The following is a 7,551-nucleotide window of genomic DNA, read 5'->3' on the forward strand; positions in this document are numbered from 1 at the left end:
TTTTTTTTTCTTTTTTTTAAGTTATGTGAAATCTGGTTGATTTCTTGTGTGAAAGCAAGTTCTCTGGCCAAGGTGGGTGGGGCTGGAACTCAGGAAGTCCGCGATCAGAGTCGCTTGTACTACCCACTGAGCCAGTAGGGCACCCTGATAGCAGCAATGGTTTAGAAGGAACCTCGAGTGTTAGCCTTGGGAAGCAAAAGAAAATCCGGTAGGCAGCCCTGAAGTCAAAAGGATCCGAAAACCAAGGCAAGATGGCCAGTACGGGGCTCGAACCCACGACCTTGGCGTTATTAGCACCACGCTCTAACCAGCGGAGCTAACCGGCCCACCCATTGCCAGCTGTTCCCCTCCAAATTTTAAAGCCCTATGTCCTGCAGCAGCTCTTCGTGGAAAACTAGACTTCCTTTTCTCATTCCACCCAACCTCACATGGACAAAAACACTGAAAGAAAAAAGTCCCATCTGCAAGCACAAATAAACCTCACGAGGAAATATCGTCTTTCTCAAATCCTGCCGTTTGATCAAAATCTCAGCAAATCTTTCCCCACCCCCAACCACCGAAAAACTAATCTTAAAATCCACATGGAAATGCAAAAGACTGAGGAAAGGAAACATAATTTTGAAAAAAGAAAGAAAGAAAGAAAAGGACCCAAGTTGGAGGATATATTGTTCTTGATTTGAACACCCTCTATGATGATGCAGTAACCAAGAGTGGAAGAGTGGCCAACAGGGCAGCCATACAAATCCACAGAACAGAGCAGAGTGGAGAAGTCATGCCACCCACATATGGCCAAGGATAGTCTCTTCAGCAAGGAATTCGGGGACAATGGCTAGCCACATGAGAAAGCCTCCCTGGTCATTAGGAAAATGCAAGTGAAAATCCCAGGGAGATACCATTTCGTGCTCACAGGTATGGGAGGGGTTCTCCTTGGAGCTCTGGGCCCGGCTGAGGTCTGGAAAGGTGGCTCCAGTCCCCACTGGAAAGGTCACTGGTGAGCTCCTGAGCCGAAGTGGGCCTTCCGGTTTAGGACCTTGGCCTTCCTGGTGTTGTAACAACATCATGTGATGCTGCAGATAGGGGAAACTGGGCCTCTTCCCTGCATCTCACGTAGGCCATGTGACATTCATAGACACGCTGGGCTCAACTCATGGTCACTGAGTCCAGCCCTGGACAGTCGGACAGTCTCCTCCCCATTTCAGTCCTCACTCTGCCTGGCACACAAGTGGGCACATCCTCACCCCTCCCTTAGTCCTCAACTTCTATGGGTCCAGCTCGGCCCCAGCCAGTATGCGTGCTTTCCAGAGTTCAATCCAGCAGCTCCCAAAAGGTGGAGACCACAGGACCATCTAAAGTTAGATAAAACCAAATAGGACCGCTTCAAGGAACTTTTCTGAAATCTCCCATCCCCTGAGGCTGCCTAAAATTTCTTCCCTGCTGTAGGAAAGGACTTCTTCCCCAGGGAGAGTTTACTTGGTGTGAGTCATTGACTCCGATATTATTGATTTGAATAAGTAGAAAACCCAGTAAACTTGATATTTCTTGGAAGAAAAATCAATTCATTGTTAGGGGACCTGGGACAGCCCGAAAAGTCTGTTCTGTATTAGTGAAGAGAAAAAGATGCCCAGAAGGGGTTTCCGTAGTGTAGTGGTTATCACGTTCGCCTAACACGCGAAAGGTCCCCGGTTCGAAACCGGGCGGAAACACCATGACTCCTTTAGGGAGTATAATGCTTTTGAATCCTCTCCAGAGACTTGCAGTGTCTGGAATGGCACCATTATGTTCCGGGGAGTGAGTGGGGACCCCACACCTGATACCTCTAGCACGTGGTCAGGTGGAAGGAGGTTCCCCTCCTGGGTGATGTGTCTCCACTCCTTCCCAGTCCTGTCCTTACGGCCATATCCACCCCTCCAGGTGAAGGCCCCCAGGGTCCCTCACTCTGCCCAACACCCCAGAAGTTCACTTATCCACCTTCAGTGGGATCAACACGTGTTCCACTTACGTTCAAGACTCTCCTGGCGCATTTAAGATGGAGTTAGGGTGTTTCTTTGCATGTATGTGCGCCGGACTGGGGTTCTCCCTAAGAACCTGGATACTGCAGATACTCAGCGAGCGGCTGGCTGGAAGAGCCCAGGACCATTCCTGGTGGGAGGAGGGAGCCCACACGCTCTAAATAAGTGGGGCCATTTGCTGCATTTTGGGAAGTGAGGAAGGAGAGTGGGGAAGATTTAATAGTAACTCGGTTGTGCATGTTAGTCTCATTTTACTCAATACCAACTGTGCACACGGGTCTTTCTTTTCAACCGGCTGACTGGTTGGTGGAGGTTCAACGCCCTTATGTGGGCTTTGAGCCAATGTTTGTGTTTAAGTCGTGTTTGACTCAACAAGAAAGTTTGTTTTGCTGCAGCATGAGCTGGACTTAGTAAGAATATGAATTGATGTAAAACATCAGGAAACATCTTCAGGCTACTTGCTTATTGTTCTACCTCTTAGACCTGAAACTGCCCCTTTGGGTTTCAAGCCTGCAAATAAGGTATCTCAGTTGTGAGTCTTAAGTAGGTTCTGCAATGACTCTCACTAACAGCTCTACCAGGCGTCCAGCTAACGCTGCACGTCCCGCCCTGGAATACTTCGAGAAGCCAGCAGTGAGGGGGCGCTCCTCCGAATGGGCAGGTCTGTGACTGGCGGACCTGGGCATCCATTGCATTCAGATACCAGAGTAGACGTGAACTCCTGTACAGTGACTAATGGTTGGCCGATCGGTCAGAGAGATCAGTGTGGACTCCTTGACATGGCTCCTCTCTGGAGGAGACCAGGAAGCCCCTTGCTTCTTACTAATTACCCAGGAGAAGTGAGCAACCAGAGTCCTAGAGAAGCTATTCCCAGATGGCCTGAATTTGCAATGTGAAGGCAGTGGCTCTGAGTGGCACCATTGGTGGGCGGGGTGAGGTGGGTGTTAGCCTAGAACCACCCCTTTCCGTCGCAAGGCATTCATTCCTCTCACAGGATGGAGTGCTGTTTGCTGAGAGCTGGGGCTGAGCTCCCCCAGCCATGCTCTCAGCTAAAGGAAGCTGAGGGTTCTGAGGTTACCCACCCTCTCCGGGAGCAGCCCGCATCTAAAAGAAGGTCTCTGAGTGCAGACAACTCCACTCTTTTGCCTCCATTCAGGACAACTCTGAAGAGTCTTTGCGGGGGTGTCTGTGTGGCTCAGTCCATTAAGCATCTGCCTTTTGCTCAAGTTATGATCCCAGGTGTCCTGGGATCCAGCCCTGTCTGGGGCGGCGGGGGGTGTCTCTGCTCAGTGGGGTGTCTGCTTCTCCCTCTGCCCCTGCCTCATATGTGCCCTCTCTCTCAAATAAGTAAAATCTTTTTTAAAAAAGAGTCATTGCAACTATAGTCTCTCTTAGAATTATTTAATACCTTTGCATTTTACTCAAAGGAAAGCCAAGTTCCTAAGATCTCCTACAAGGTCTGGCACTTTCTAACTGTCCACTGCTCCCCGTCTCATCTCTGGTCTCCTTGCTTGTGCCCTGGCCACATGGGTCTTGTTGCCATTCCTCAAGCATTTTGCGCAAGTACCCACCTTGAGCTCTGGTCCCCGGGGTGCTCTCTGCCTGTAATTCCTCAGCACCTTCGTCCAGTCAAATGTTACTACAACGATGCTGTAAAGTCTGCACCAACAACTCAATTTAGAATTCCAACCTACTCCCAACACCACAGCCCCCTCCATTCTCTCAGTCCCCTGTAATCTTCTTATACATTCTATCATTTTCATGTTATGCTAGTATTTATTTCTGTTTCCCTCCCTAGGAGGGTAAAAATTTTGTTGCTGGTGGTGATAGCGTGTCCTTTCCCTTCGTTCCCTAATGCTTCCTAAGTGCCTGAAACTGGGGGATCTTTTTAAACCACAAATCTGTTCATATGACTTCTCTGCCTAAAATCCTCCCGTGGATTCCTACTACTGTTAGGACCCATTAAAAAATTCTTAACTCTGCCTATAAAGAGTGATCCAACTCCTTAGTTTATACTTGATGCAGATCAGCTAACGCCTGGTAATTACTGTCAGAACCCCCTTTACCAACAAAAGTACCCAGATTTAGACGTTGGATTCTACTAGAAGGTCCTGTGTCATCGACATGTCCTCTCCCCTCTGTCTGGTCTCCTACTCTCCCCACCAGTCTTGACCTCCAGACACCCTGGCGGGCGTGGTAGTCCCGCTCTCCTTGGAGTTTTTGCCCACGAGGTCCTTTCTGAGGTGTGAAAAGGAAGCTCCTGTGGACCCGTTCTCCCGGGTCTCACTCAGCCCCTTCCTGTCCCATCTGCTTCTACCACATTCTCTTTGTCAAACCACTGAGCGCACCCCAAAGTCTCACGTACCTAAGAGAAGATAATATTTCTGAACTAAACCTGCACCCCCTGTAAATTCCCCTACATCTTCGCTGTCTAGTTTTGCTTCAGACCTGTAGCATGCAGCAGGGAATTCAGAAAGAAGGAGAGCAGGAGATGTGACCAGGACCCCATTTATGTGTCCTCAGTTACAGTTAAATGAACACACACACACACACACACACACACACACACACACACACACACTGGGCTCCGCCCTCTGAAGCGCAGTGGGACAATGTCTGTAGAAATTGTCAGTGCACAAATTCTTTGACATATTTTCTGTATGTGTGGGAGGCATCATGACAGGAGATATGGTGTGAAAGTTGCGAAGAGAATATCTGAAGATAAAAAACAGCAACAATTACTCTGAATTCAGCACTTAAAAAATAAAAGTAGGGGAAGGAAGACAGAAAATCTACCCCCACACCCCCAAGCAGTGGCCGGTTAGCTCAGTTGGTTAGAGCGTGGTGCTAATAACGCCAAGGTCGCGGGTTCGATCCCCGTACGGGCCACTCACTTTAAGTTTTTGTTCTTGTTTTTGTTTTTTCTCCTCTTCAAAGAGACGCTTAATTTCTGAAAAACCCCCTTCTTGGCGTGTAAAAAGCAGGGAGTAATGCACAATGGTCTACAGAGTTCTCAGTCCATCAACATCAGTTTCCTTTAATCCACTCCTAACTCGATTCAGCTTCCGGGTGCGTGTAAGTTTGAAGTTGGTGCTTTCTCTGTACTCCCATGACTGAGCACAGCTGCTCAAGGGGGACAAATAGTGGAAAAGAGAGACAGGCCTCTTCCTTCCTTCCTTCCTCCTTTCTTGCTTGCTTGCTTGTTTACTTGCTTGTTTGGTTTTAAATTGTCTTTCCAAAGTTGTTTCCCAACCAACCTCCTTTTTCTCAAAACATCAAGAGATACAAAGTAAAAGAGAAATTCTTAAAAGGTTATTTCGATGTTTCCAAACTAAAATTTCACTGACAGCTGAGATTGGCTGCAGGTGGAGGGCTAATTCAGGACAGCCCTTCTCTCTACCTCTGTACCACTTAGAACAAAAAACAGGCTTCCTCCCTTCTTTCTTCTTTTCATTTCTTTTCTTTTCCTTTTTCCTTTTCTTTCTTCCTTCCTTTCTTCCTTTTCTTTCTTTCTTCCTTCCTGTCTTCCTTTCTTTCCTTTTTTCTTTTCCTTCCTTCTTTCCTTCTTCCTCCCTCTCTTTTCTTTTCTTTTCTTCCTTTTCCTTTTTCCCTTCTTCCTTCCTTCCTTCCTTTTCTTTCTTTCTTTCTTTCCTTTTTTCTTTTCCTTCTTTCTTTCCTTCTTTCTTCCTTCTTCCTCCCTCCCTCCCTCCCTCCTTCTTTCTTTCTTTCCCTCCTTTCTTTCTCCCCCTCCCTCTCTCCTCCCTCTCCCTCTCTCCCTCCTTCTCTTTCTTTTCTTTCCTTTCCTTGTCTTGTCTTGTCTTGTCTTCTGAATAGGAGTTGAACCTAGATTCTTGAAATCAATAGACATATACCTTGTATCATTTCTCCTAACTTGAAAGGACAAGCAAATATCACAGTTACCTCTGATCTTTGTGGATGGTCCATTCCCAGCTGTGTATAGTTACCGCCCTGCCCCAACGTGCTGATCATTATTCCCCTCAGTGGGGAATTCCTTCTGGAACTTTCTCTCATCACAGCTCTCTGTCCTGCCAACTCCAGCTGTCTTGGTCTCCTGGATCTCAGCAACCTCTCATAAGCTCAGGTAGTTTTTCAGCCTCTCCCCAGGTCCCTCTTCCCCGCACTGGCGCCAAGAAACTCTCGAGGCAGAACGATGGGGGCAGTCCTAGTGCTCACCTCATTTACGCCCAAGATCGCTTCATCTTTTTCAGTCATTTGGGGATTTCTATCCCTTGCCTGAGGGCTGCTGTCCTGAAAATTGTTGTTTTCCTACCCTTTGCCAGGTTTTGGTTATTTCAAGCAGGATGGTGACTCTGATGCCTGTTTCCGCCATGGGTGAAAAGTGTCCCACTTTTGGAGGGTGAAGGGCAGGTAGCAGAGGCCTCTGGTGTTTCCGCTGTGGGCTGTGAGCTGTTCTGACGGTTCTCATCACCTCTCTGGGCATTTTGGGGCTCAAGATGCTGGGGGCCAGCCGTCTGCAACATGTGCTGGAATCCTGACTGGGTCTCCAGCCAACTGGAACAAGCTGTCTGAAGGTTCCAGGCTCCAGGGCACAGCAAGATTATTTGTGTGGGGGTTTCTGTGGGCCTAGGCTTGCTAGAGGGGAGGAGGCCGCTTGTGGGCCCAGAGTCCAGAGTCCCGAAGAGCCAACCTAACAAAAACAAGTCTTTGTTCGGATGGGTTGCGAGGCTGAAGGTGGGCATTTTTGGGGAAGATGATCTGAGACTTGGGGTGTGTGGGATCCATGCACTTTGCCTTTATTGCTGCCGCTGGGGGCCCTGCACTTGGGGGACATCAGAACACTTTCCTGCCCCATCAGTGACCCCCATGGGGGAAGTCCCATGGTCCTCCTTGTGGGCCAGGCAGTGACTGCCACTGAGCACAGCCCCAGAGGCTGCAAGTGACTGAATGGAAACTTCTGAGCACCTGAACAGCTGGGCTGAGTCCCTGGCTTAGGCAGGCGTCTGTCCACATCAAAGGGTACAGGCAGATGGCGTGTGGCTGGGCTCTCGAATGGAGCAAGCCATTAGCCAGTGATTCTTAAATGACCTTTCTCATAAGTCACATGGAATCCGTACAGACGTTGTTATTAGATGGAGTTATTTGTGCACTGTTTGGTTTTGAAAGTCTCAAGAGAATTAAGGGCATCCTAGTGGGCTCTATTTTGGCATAAATATTTAGCCACTAGTGAAATTAGACCTATGGTATTTATTATAAAAATGGATGGGGGCACCTAGGTGGCTCAGGTGATAAGCATCTGCCTTCGGCTCCGGTCTCATGATCCCAGGGTCCTGGGATCGCATTGGGCTCCCTGCTCAGCAGGAAGCCTGCTTCTCCCTCGCCACCCCCCACCCACCTTCCCTCTTTAAAAAATGGATGATCTTGGTTGTCCTAAAATCTTATACAGATGAGAAGCTTTATGTTCACCATTTCAAGTAGCTGATTTTCTCATTTTAAAGTGCATCCAGAGATAATCTGATTTACCATTTTTACTACATGTTCAGAAAACCTCCTTCATTGAGAA

General features: G+C 48.3%; 3 non-coding genes across 3 annotated transcripts; 2 read left to right on the forward strand and 1 right to left on the reverse strand.

The window, feature by feature from the left end:
* Window positions 1-252: 252 nt before the first annotated feature.
* TRNAI-AAU lies at window positions 253-326 on the reverse strand. Its single transcript has one exon. It is a non-coding gene; the product is annotated as a tRNA-Ile (tRNA).
* Window positions 327-1,630: 1,304 nt separating this feature from the next.
* TRNAV-AAC lies at window positions 1,631-1,703 on the forward strand. Its single transcript has one exon. It is a non-coding gene; the product is annotated as a tRNA-Val (tRNA).
* Window positions 1,704-4,824: 3,121 nt separating this feature from the next.
* Window positions 4,825-4,898, forward strand: TRNAI-AAU. The gene has a single exon. It is a non-coding gene; the product is annotated as a tRNA-Ile (tRNA).
* Window positions 4,899-7,551: the final 2,653 nt, after the last annotated feature.

This window comes from Lontra canadensis, unplaced genomic scaffold (assembly GCF_010015895.1).
Source record: "Lontra canadensis isolate GAN:19392208 unplaced genomic scaffold, GSC_riverotter_1.0 scaffold21, whole genome shotgun sequence".
NCBI classification, from domain to species: domain Eukaryota; kingdom Metazoa; phylum Chordata; class Mammalia; order Carnivora; family Mustelidae; genus Lontra; species Lontra canadensis.